At 43.8% G+C, this 12009-nt stretch overlaps 1 protein-coding gene across 3 annotated transcripts in view; it reads right to left on the reverse strand.

Annotated features, from left to right (window-relative positions):
• The window catches only part of SLC39A11 (solute carrier family 39 member 11), a 499832-nt gene that overhangs the window by 359592 nt on the left and 128231 nt on the right, over window positions 1-12009 (reverse strand). The window lies entirely within an intron of this gene.

The raw sequence follows: 12009 nt of genomic DNA on the forward strand, positions 1-12009 counted from the left end.
AGCTCTCTGCAGGCCACTCACTAGGTCCCCCCATGTGGTTCTGGGATTTTTCCTCAGAGTTCTTGTGATAATTTTGACACCACAGGGGGAGATCTTGCGTGGAGCCCCACCAAGATCGGAGGGAGATTATCAGTGGTCTTGTATGTCTTCCATTTTCTAATAATTTCTCCCACAGTTGATTTCTTCACACCAAGCTGCCTGCCTATTGCAGATTCAGTCTTCCCAGCCTGGTGCAGGTGTATTTTGTTACTGGTGTCCTTCGACAGCTCTTTTGTCTTGGTCATAGTGGAGTTTGGAGTGTGACTGTTTGAGGTTGTGGACAGGTGTCTATTATACTGATAAGTTTAAACAGGTGCCATTAATACAGGTAACAAGTGGAGGACAGAGGAGACTCTTAAAGAAGAAGGTACAGGTCTGTGAGAGCCAGAAATCTTGCTTGTTTGTAGGTGACCAAATACTTAATTTTCCACCATAATTTGCACAAAAAATTTTTTTTTTAATCTGACTGTTATTTTTATGGATTTTGTTTTCTCATTAGGTCTCTAATAGTTGAGGTATATCTATGATGAAAATTACAGGTCTCATCTTTTTAAGTGGGAGAACTTGCACAATTGGTGGCTGACTAAATACTTTTTTTGCCCCACTGTATCTGCAGCCTACGAATGTAAACATCCGCAGAATGGGTGGAGCAGGATCTCCACACAAGTAGAAGGATGAGGAGGCTTTTGTACAATTAGACCTGTTGCCAAGACACAAATCCTGATCTACTGACACCAAAGCTGAAATGTGGAACTTGACAGCGATAAATCAACAACTTAATCCAACACCATTGAGAGATTGCGAGATGCAGAAAATAAGGATTGTGACTATGAATAGCCTGTGGAAGAATAGTTCTGATTGAAAGCTTTCCTGGGCACAATCCTGCAAACAAGGTGGGGGGCAGTATGGAGAATGGCTATATATTTGTCCACAGATCACAGAGTGTTAATAAACTGACAAAGCTAGCCAACTCCTTTTGTCAAACATCTTAGATACCATGATTGCTTTTCACAGCAGCATATAAGGGGTTTCTGATCCTAGCAGTTGTGGCACAGTTTAGTGATGAATATGATCTGACAGCGATGGATATATGTCAGTAGTCATTAAAATGTTTAAGGATTTGTACAATCTTGCATTTTTTATATTCTACCATTTTGTGCACATGGCTCTGCTGTAGAGTTATGGGTCTCCACAGCCACAAACTCTGCATAGCCTAATCCACATGGAAAAGACAACACACAAATGCACATAGCAGGCAACATTCAACGGCAAAAAAAAAAAAAAGAAACTTAGCATACCCATAATTGTGCGATATTCAGTTATTGAAAAGCCCCAATACATCTATAGGTTGCCTTAAAGGGGTACTCAAGGATCAGGAAACTTATCCCCTAAGGATAGGGGATAAGTGTCAGATCAAGGGGGGGTCCGACCACTGTGACCCCCGCAATCTGTACAAAGGCCCCTTGTCGACCACCGCACAAAGCTGCATGATTTTTAACGCAATGGGAGAGCCAAAGCACTGCATTAGTCAATCTCTGTCTCTGCCATAGCGCTGCACTGAAGGGGCGGATTCAGCCACCACTTCGTGCGGTGATCGACACGCCCCCTTTCTGCGGACTGCCGCGGCCTCGTAAGGGAGATCGCAGTGGGTCCCAGCGGTCGGACCCCAGCAATCTCACACTTATACCCTACCCTAGTTTTCAGATCCGGGAGTACTCCTTTAACAAATAAAAGCCCACAACTATTCCTCAATGTATCGATTTTGCAAAAAAACTAAAATTAACGGCAGCAATTTGGATCATACCGAGAAATAGGCTTATGATCAATTAAACTGTGAATTCAACTAGAGAAAAAAACTGACACGGTTGCACATTCACAACATGCACTTTTATCTAATGCTTCTCAGCAACATTTATTAAACTAACAGGTCGTTCGTGTACTTTATGATCATGAAGTGCAAGCCCGCTAGCCACATCACGGCCACCTGTAAATAGCGGGTCCCTAACATCCCTAGCATAAAATGGCACAACACTGAGTGGCGACCAATTAAACTGTCTTTCCTCATATTTTATCTTCATCAAGGAGCAGTGTTTTTTTTCCCTGCCATTAACACAAGGGGAAGCTACTTCCCAATGAGCCCCTTTCCATGCTTCTAGGCAATACGGTATGTCAAGGCAAGTGCCCCTGATACAAACTCTTCTACTGTATGTTTCCCCACTGGATTCCATTGAACTGGCTTCTCCATGCCTACACATATTACTTTTACAACCCTAATTGTTAGGCCGGGTTTACACGTCCAAAAATTAGCGGCATGACCTCCAGAAAACAGGTGGCCGGACATTCCGCACCTATGAATAATCCGGCAGGCACTAGGACTGCTCAGAAATGCGCTCTCTAATAGATGGAATTTCTGAGCGGAATTTTTCTGACACCGAAGTTGCAGCAGAATCCCATTGAAATGAATAGAACTTTGCTGCAGCGCAATGTCCATGCAGAATATTCCTGAGGAATTCCACACTGACATTCCGCCATGTAAACATAGCCTAACATACTTAAAATAAAGCGTATGGGCCTTTTTTAAGCAGTTTAGTCCCAAAATACAGCTGCACTTTGGAACACATTTTAAGCCGCAAAATAGGTTTCAAATTAAAAAAGAGCTGATTTTTGGGATTCATGTTTTCCTGTAGCCAATAGCTTAAAAATACAGCCAAAGAATGGCTGAAGAAAACGGATTTAAAAACATTTTCAATGTCCATTTTCAAAATTTTTTGTTCTGAAAATCAGTGCAACAAAAAAGTATGTACACCTAGACTAAACGTGACATATCTATTGAAGATGTTTGGCCACTTTTAGCTACCTATTAGTTGATGACAAAGGGCACATGACTACCCAAAACACTACCTACTCGTGTCTTGCTTTTTGCCCTTATAATAAAGATAGGAAGAATTTTTACGGGGGTGCACTGGACATATACATGTCTGGTATCTACAGGTTAGACAGTGCTACACAATTGTCCAAGCACGGTCAAGGAGCTGGTGGGGGAGCTGTACATACACATATGGGGGGAGATTTATCAAAACCTGTGTAGAGGAAGAGTGGTGCAGTTGTCCATAGCAACAAATCGGATTGCTTCTTTCATTTTTCACAGGTCTCTTTAAAAATCAAAGAAGTGATCTGATTGGTTGCCATGGGCAACTGACCCACTCTTCCTCTGCACAGTTTTTGATAAATCTCCCCCATGGTCTTCAATAGATGCCTCTATACACATGACCGCTTGGCCAGTTCCCCCAGAATCAGCATGTTCAGACAACTTTAATCTAATGTGAATGCAGCACCATTTTTCACTGTCAAAAACTAGTCTATAAGAGGGACCTAATGTAGCCTCCAACACTGATGCGACTATGTGGTTCTTAACTAACTTTAAGAACCACATAATGCATTTCAGCAATATTTTCCGCTGTCATTTATGGCCTCATGCTGACTAGTATCAAACTAACTTGAGTTAATTTGCCTATCAAAAGTGAAAAACTGGAAGGAGTATTACATTTATTTCCAAAGACTGAGTTGACATTATTTTCTTTGTTGGTATTTGGATAATAATTGCCTTATATAAGAGATCGCTCAGTTATAGGAACGCCATGATGAGCTACATTTGGTCTAAACAATGTTGGTCCCGTCAAAAAGACAACAGAAGCAAAGCCTCAATGAATATAAATAGGAAGAGAATAGCAAAGGAATTGTCCTTTTCTGCACAGAGCGCTGGATGTGCAAAACTAGAGAACAGAAAAAAAAAAAAATTTTCCCATGTGTTAATCTGCAAACGGAAAAGCCTCATGATTTAACAAGTAGAACAGATGCTACTGAAATCCCCCAATGGCTACGGCTCTCCTCACTTCATGTTTCATGAGAAACAAAAAGGAATAAAATATTTACAATAGAAGAAAAAAAAAAATTAAGTTGGTAAAAAAAAAAAATCCAGGTAACAGCTTGATCTATATGGGGAGCGGTTTGGTCAATATTGATGGTATCGGGACATCCCTAATAAAAATAGTTGTCAACTATTTTCAAAATCCAATAACTGGTTGGTCGATTAGTTGGTCAGCCAAATTCCAGAGTACACAAACACATACATACACATATTATATATATATATATATATATATATATATATATATATATATATATATATATATACTGCTTGGATGTCGGCTTGGCGTCACCGTGCACCAAGCAGGTCAATTGCAAGTACCAAAGAACCAAGGCAAAAAGGAGGCATGGAGCAGGGACCAGTAAGTATCATTTTCATCAGTGTCACCCGCACTACAAGCCTGTAAAACATGTAGTGGTTCTCGCTTTTTGTAACTCAGACAATTTTTTTTTCTTTAATAAAAGCTTAATTTATATATGAACCAAAAGAATAGATTTCTTATGGTTCATTTATAAATTAAGCTTTTATAAAACAAAGTTGGCAGTCACAAAAAGAGAGAACCTTTCCTTCATTCACCATGAAGCTAACTTCTAAACATGTCATCAACGTAACAATCCTGCATCAAGAACTTACAGACAGTCCAAATGTGCAGGGCATAGGTTAATGCTACAGCCAGCGATTGCATTGTTTATAATGCCTCAGTAACACATTAAACATTCCACTGATCAGTATTCTAGATTTCCCCTGTACAGGATGATGTACACAGCTCAGCAGGAAACAGAATTATTTGTCATGTAACATGAGGACACGTGGTACTGATATGTATTGCTTAGAAATCAATGTCTTCAGGCTGGACATCATATTCATAGTGCCCCTAGAACAATTTCTGACACCGAGCTCGGTAGTCAACAGAAACACCATCGAGAATGAATGGAGCCCTGACAGAGAATGTGGAGTGAACGTCCATTGAGGGTTTTTTTCTCCATGATCAGTGGAGCCAGTGGTTGGAGCCCCACCAAGCTGTCTATGGGACTTCCAGCAAATCTGTTTTCCTGCAGTCAGACCAACATCGGAGCTGCATTATAACATATTCCACAGCAAATCGTCATAAAAATTTGCAGGATATGATTCAGATCCACCACTGCTGGATTTAAGACTGGACAATATGCAGCACTTCTGTCCCGTGCACCGCCACCTTCAAGCCAGGTTCACATTTTAGTAATACCAATAAAAATGTTTGCACCCGTATTACAACCACAAGACCAGACCCAGGCTGACAGCTGTCAATACAGGTTATGAGACCCCAGGGTCAGGTCAGGACTTGAGGCCATTGTACAGACACAAAGGGGGATAGTTATCAAAACCTATCCAGAGGAAAAGTTGTCCAGATCGCTTCTTTCATTTTTGAAAAGTTGCAAGGGGCAACTGGTCAACTTTTCCTCTACACAGGTTTTGATAAATCTCCCCCAAGAGGGTAAGGACCCACCCACACATTCTACATGACACTGGCACGACTAATCAGTCCAGGACCGCCCTCCATAGACGGCAATGCATTTTCGAGAGTATTCCACTGAAAGAAAAAACGTTTTCATTCTATCTGATGAGTGCGGAATCTGAATTTCGGCAGTTTTTTTTACCACTGAATTTCTGCCATATGCAGGGTGCAGCAGAATTCCACTAAAAACAAAAACCGGCCAATCAGAACGGGCATTCACTGACTGGTGTCTGGAAGTGTACTTCAGTACAGGGAGGTATTACATGTTCTGTACTATTTACATGTGCCACAGTTAGCTGCTCCAGGTGAGGGCGGCTCCATTTTGCTTTTTTAGGACCCTGTGCGTTCTGTACAGGACCCTGAAGGAATCTCCTGTCCTATACATAGACAGAGATTACAGCTCCAGGGATGTGGGAATCCTATCGCCCGGGACAAGTAGTTTTGGGCACCGGGCAGGTGAATTTTTCATAGATTTAGCCCTGTATCGGGCTAGCAGGGCCAGACCGACTTCGGAAATCTCACCTCACACCGACGCTGAGTGTATGGAGTGGGCGGCGGCCCCCAGCTGATTTCAGTAGCCAGGGGCCGCTGCTCAGAGAACCCACCCCGTGCCCCAGTCTGTCCTCCTTCACACAGAAATCCTCCCCATGCAGTGCAGTCTGTCCTTTTCACACACCGAAATCCTCCCCGTGCAGTGCAGTCTGTCCTCCTTCACACACCGCAGTCATTATGGAGGTGAAGGAGCTCTGCACGGACGTCCTCTCTCCCCACCTCCGCTCTGTGTTTTCCCCGTGCAAACTTGCAGCCTCTGCGTGGTAGATTAGGTCCTGAGGAGACAGAGCAGGGGGAGGAGCTGTGTGCGGGGGATGGAGCTGTGTACCGAGCTGTGTTCGTCCTCTCTCTCCCCCTGCTTCTTGTGTAATGTAGAAGCAAGTGAGTGTGAAGCTCAGGTGAGGAGGCCGAGCATGCAGGCGGCGGGAAGGGTGGTTATATATGTATGTAATGTATAATTAGGGGGGGTGTATCAGCGGCGGGGGTATGTATGATGTGTGCATATGTATGGTGTGAGTGTATGTGTGTATGTAATGTATGATGGGGAAGCAGCGGCGGGTGTATGTATGATGTGTCTGTATGTAATGTATAATATAGGGGGCAGTGGCCGGTATATGTATGTAATGTATGATATAGAAGGCAGGGGCCGGTGTATGTATATGTGTATGCATGTATGTTTTGTACAGGGCCGGACTGACAAGTGCTGCTGCCAGTTGTGCTATCTAATTTTATTTATTTTTAGTGGCTTCTGGCCACCCGCACTGAATTGCACCCCCAGTATCCCACCCTTCATACTCACCCGCCAACACGCCCCAACCAACACTACAACTTCCAGCATGTTACACTGTAACCTAAACTGTAGAACTATAAAGTGTAACATGCTGGGAGTTGTAGTTTTGGTTCAGGTCAGCTGCATAGCCATAGGCTGCATCAGGGCATGCTGAGTGTTGTAGTTACTAACTGCAATTCCCAGTATTCCTTGACACAGACTATGGCTCTACAGCTGACACGGAACAAAACTACAACTCCCAGCATATTCCACAATAACCTTAACTGTACTACTATACAGTGCAACATGCTGCAACACCCACACAACCATAGGCTGTATCAGGGCATGCTGGGTGATGTAGTTATCTACTAACTAAATGCAACTTCCAGCATTTTCTGACACATAAATTAGAGTAAACAAAATGCACCACACAAACTGGAGAAGCAGAACACCCCCCGCCCCGTAACACAGCGCTGTTCACTGTTATCCAATCAAAAGACTCCGTGTATAAGTCCCTATGAAGACTGAAAAACAGTGATTAAAATATTTTAACCCCTTAACAACGCAGGACGTAAATGTACGTCCTGGTGATGTGGTACTTAACGCACCAGGACGTACATTTACGTCCTGAGCATAACCGCGGGCATCAGAACGATGCCGGCCATCATGCGCGGCAGGTCCCGGCTGTGGATCGCAGCCAGGGACCCGCTGGTAATGGTGGACACCCGCGATCCCGCGGATGTCCGCCATTAACCCCTCAGATGCCGTGATCAATACAGATCACGCCATCTGCAGCATCGCGGTCACTTAACAGGATGATCGGATCGCCCACAGCGCTGCCGCGGCGTTCCGATCATCCTGCACGGCAGACGGATGTCCCCTCACCTGCCTCCGCTGTCTTCCGGGAGTCTTCTGCTCTGATCTGCCTTCCCGCAGACCAGAGCAGAAGATGACCGATAACCCTGATCAGTGCTGTGTCCTATACATAGCACTGAACAGGATTAGCAATCGAATGGTTGATATAAATAGTCCCCTATGGGGACTATAAGAGTGTAAAAATAAAAGTAAAAGTAAAAAAATAAATTGAAAAACCCCCTCCCCCAATAAAAATGTAAATTGTCCCATTTTCCCTATTTTACCCCCAAAAAGTGTAAAAAAATTTATTTTATATACATATTTGGTATCACCGCGTGCGTAAATATCCGAACTATTAAAATAAAATGTAAATGATCCCGAACGGTGAACGGCGTGAATGTAAAAAAAAAAAATCCAAAATAGCTGTTTTTTTTTTTATAACATTTTATTCCAAAAATTTGTTTATAAAAAATGTAATAAGTTTTGTATAAGTCAATATGGTATTAATAAAAAGTACAGATCACTGCGCAAAAAATGAGCCCTCATACCACCACTTATACGCAAAAATGAAAAAAAGTTATAGGTCTTCAAAATAGGGGTATTTTAAACGAATTTGCTTAAAAAGTTTTTTTAAGCGCAACAGTAAAAGTGTATAATCATGGGTATCATTTTAATCGTATTGACCCAGAGAATAAAGAACACATGTCACTTTTACCATGAATTGTACGGCGTGAAAACTAAACCTTCCAAAATTTGAAAAATTGCGGTTTTGTTAATTTACCACACAAATAGTATTTTTTTGGTTGCGCGATACATTTTATGGTAAAGTGAGTGATGGCATTACAACGGACAACTGGTCGCGCAAAAAAAAGCCCTCATACTAGTCTGTGGATGAAAATAAAAAAAGAGTTATGATTTTTTGAAGGGGAGGAGGAAAAAACGAAAGCGTCAAAATAAAATTGTCTGAGTCCTTAAGGTCCAAATGGGCTGAGTCCTTAAAGGAGTAGTCCAGTGGTGAACCCAGTCGTGAACAACTTATCCCCTATCCTAAGGATAGGGGATAAGTTTGAGATCGCGGGGGGGGGGGCGACCGCTGTGATCTCCTGTACGGAGTCCCAACAGGCCGCGGGAAGGGGGCATGTCGACCTCCACACGAAGTGGCGGCCGACACGCCCTCTCAATACGCCTTCGGATATCTCCGGCTCTACCATAGAGATGTATTGAGGGAGCGTGTCGGCCGCCGCATCGAACGGAGGTCGACACCCGCTATCTGGCCGGAGAGCCAGGACCCCGTACAGAGCGATCGCAGGGGGCGCCAGCGGTCGGACCCCCCGCGATCTCAAACTTATCCCCTATCCTTAGGATAGGGGATAAGTTGTTCACCACTGGACTACTCCTTTAAGGGGTTAAAAAGTGCGTATATATGTGAATAAGCCCCTTTCCTAATAAAAGTTCTGATAATAGATGGTTCCGATAAAAACTACAGATCACTGCACATAAGATTACCCTCATCCATCCCTGTATATTGAGAAATTGGAGTTATAGGAATCAGATGGGGGGGGGGGGGGGGGGCAATTTTCTGGGCTTGCCTTGGGCGTCAAAGGAGCTAGCTACAGCTCTCCCGCCGCTAATAGCCCGGCATGCTGCGATCGCCGTGGCCGCTATTAAACCATTAGATCACAGCTGTCTAAGTTGACAGCAGTGTCTAAAGGGATGTTATATCCATCCCTGGTGGTCTAGTGTTTGAGGGGGGGGGAAATCATACTATTTTGGTTGAAATTATTTCATCTACCAGGACAAATTGATTTTCTTGAGGGACAAGTAGATTGTGTTCTGCTTTAGTCCCTTGGACAAGTAGTTTTTTTTTCATATTTCCACACCCGAGCTCCCAGCAGATCTTTCTTACTTTTATGTGTAAGGACTTGCTTTATCTCTATTGGTTATCTACTTTTCTTTAATCCTCACTTATTCCTATATTTGGATGACATTTTGGAGGCTTCAGAACCAATTACCAGGTTTCCATACAGTTGTGGTCTCAACATACAATGGTTTGAACAAACAATGGTCGTCCTGGAACCGATTAATATTGTAACTTACGGGACAACTGTACTCTGGACTGCGGTATGAATGGGCCTCAATACTGTGGATTTTCCACAGAGCAAAGTCCCTTGGTAGGCCCACAACAAATCCTACAAATTTGGAGCAGATTATGTAAATTATGTTAAGGAAAAAAAATACAAAAAAATATAAGGCTTAAGGGACATTATTTAAAAAAAAAAAAAAAAAGTCTGTGTTACTACTACAAGGCCCGGCCAGATGGCCCAAACTGACAGCCAGAATAAAGGCTTAAGGGACATTATTTAAAAAAAATTAAATAAAAGTCTGTGTTACTACTACAAGGCCCGGCCCAATGGCCCAAACTGACAGCCAGAATGCTCTGGTATTAGGCTGGGTTCACACAACGATTTTGCAACACGGTTCCTGTATCAGGTTTTTGATTAAAAAAAAAACTGATTCCTAAAAACCTTACTAAACTGTATCATAACATGCGTACAAGTTTTAATCCGTATACAGTTTGAAAAATGATGTCCGGTTGCATCCGTTTTTAAGGAAAAAAAAAAAAACATACGTTTATAAAATTTTCACTCCATTATGAATAAAGTTTTGCTTGTGTGATTGAAATTCCAAGATAAAAAAAAAACTGTGCAAAGTCAAAAACTGTATGGTGAAAACCATATGGAACTGTACGCACATACAGTTCTGTATGGTTCCCTTTGACTCCCATGTTAAAAATAAATAAAAGTTTACGTTTCAATACGGTTTTTCACCCGGACCAAAAACCGTGGTAGGCTACGGTTTTGGGTACGGGAAATAAACTGAAAAAAAAACGTACGTGATGCAAAACGGACACAACCGGATGCATCTTTTGGCATACGGTTTACAATGGAGAGTCAATGCATACGGTTTTCAATATGGTTCCATTCGGTTTTCAAATTGAAAACGTATACAGGAACTGTATAGCAAGAATGTGGTGTGAACCCAGCCTTATGCCTGTGTGAATTCTGGACAAAGTTCCATCCACTTTGCCTTTACTGTAAGTGTTGCAGACACAGCGCCTGTTAAATTTGCTGCACCACATGTGAACAAAGTCACGTGTTCTAGGTCAGTGTTCCTCCAACTCGTGGCCCTGCAGCTGTTGCAAAACTATGACCCCCAGCATGCCCGGACAGCCGAAGGCTGTCCAGGCATGCTGGGAGTTGTAGTTTTGCAACAACTGGAGAGCCACAGGTTAGTGGTGGTGGGTGGGTGCACATGTGGCATCACATGGTCTTGGGGTGTGGGTGCACTTGTCGTCCCACTTGTGTGGGTGCACTTGTCGTTCCACAGCATACACAAAGTCATAGGGTGCGTTCACACTGCGGAATCTCCGCTCGCTGAATTCCGCGAGCCGAGATTCCGCCTGGCAGCCGTCGCAGAAGATGCCTCAGCGCTAGGGCCGCGGGGCACTGAGTCGTCACCATTGACGTCTATGCAGTGTTGCGGAATCCGAGCAAAGAATGAACTTGTTCTTTCTTTGCGCTGAACAATTTCAGCAGTGGAAATTGCGCAGTGTGAACAGGTCTCGCGGAGACAGATTCACACTAATGTTAAGTTCACACCGCGTAATTCCGCAGGAATTCCGTAGTGTGAACGCACCCTTACGATGCCAGCAACCTGGGTGTCTCATGGCTATTCGCTCCGAGCACCCACACCCTGGGACCATTTGAGGCCACAGAACGCGTGACCATATTGTTTGAAACCTACCACCAGGGCATTCTGGGAGTCGTAGTTTTGCAACAACTGGAGAGCCACTGGTTAGTGTGGGTGGGTGCACATGTGGCATCACATGGTCTTGGTGTGTGGGTGCACTTGTCGTTCCACAGCATACACAAAGTCATAGGGTGCGTTCACACTGCGGAATCTCCGCTCGCTGAATTCCGCGAGCCGAGATTCCGCCTGACAGCAGTCACCGAAGATGCTTCAGCGCTAGGGCCGCGGGGCACTGAGCCGTCACCATTGACGGCTATGCAGTGCTTGCGGAATCCGAGCAAAGAATGTTCTTTCTTTGCGCTGAACAATTTCAGCAGTGGAAATTGCGCAGTGTGAACAGGTCTCGCAGAGACAGAGTCCCACTAATGTTAAGTTCACACAGCGGAATTCCGTAGTGTGAACGCACCCTTACGGTGCCAGCAACCTGGGCGTCTCATGGCTATTCGCTCCGAGCACCCACACCCTGGGACCATTTGATGCCACAGAATGCGTGACCATATTGTTTAAAACCTACCACCAGGGCATGCTGGGAGTCGTAGTTTTGCAACAACTGGAGAGCCA

This window comes from Hyla sarda, chromosome 13, assembly GCF_029499605.1.
Source record: "Hyla sarda isolate aHylSar1 chromosome 13, aHylSar1.hap1, whole genome shotgun sequence".
In the NCBI taxonomy this organism is placed as follows: Eukaryota; Metazoa; Chordata; class Amphibia; order Anura; family Hylidae; genus Hyla; species Hyla sarda.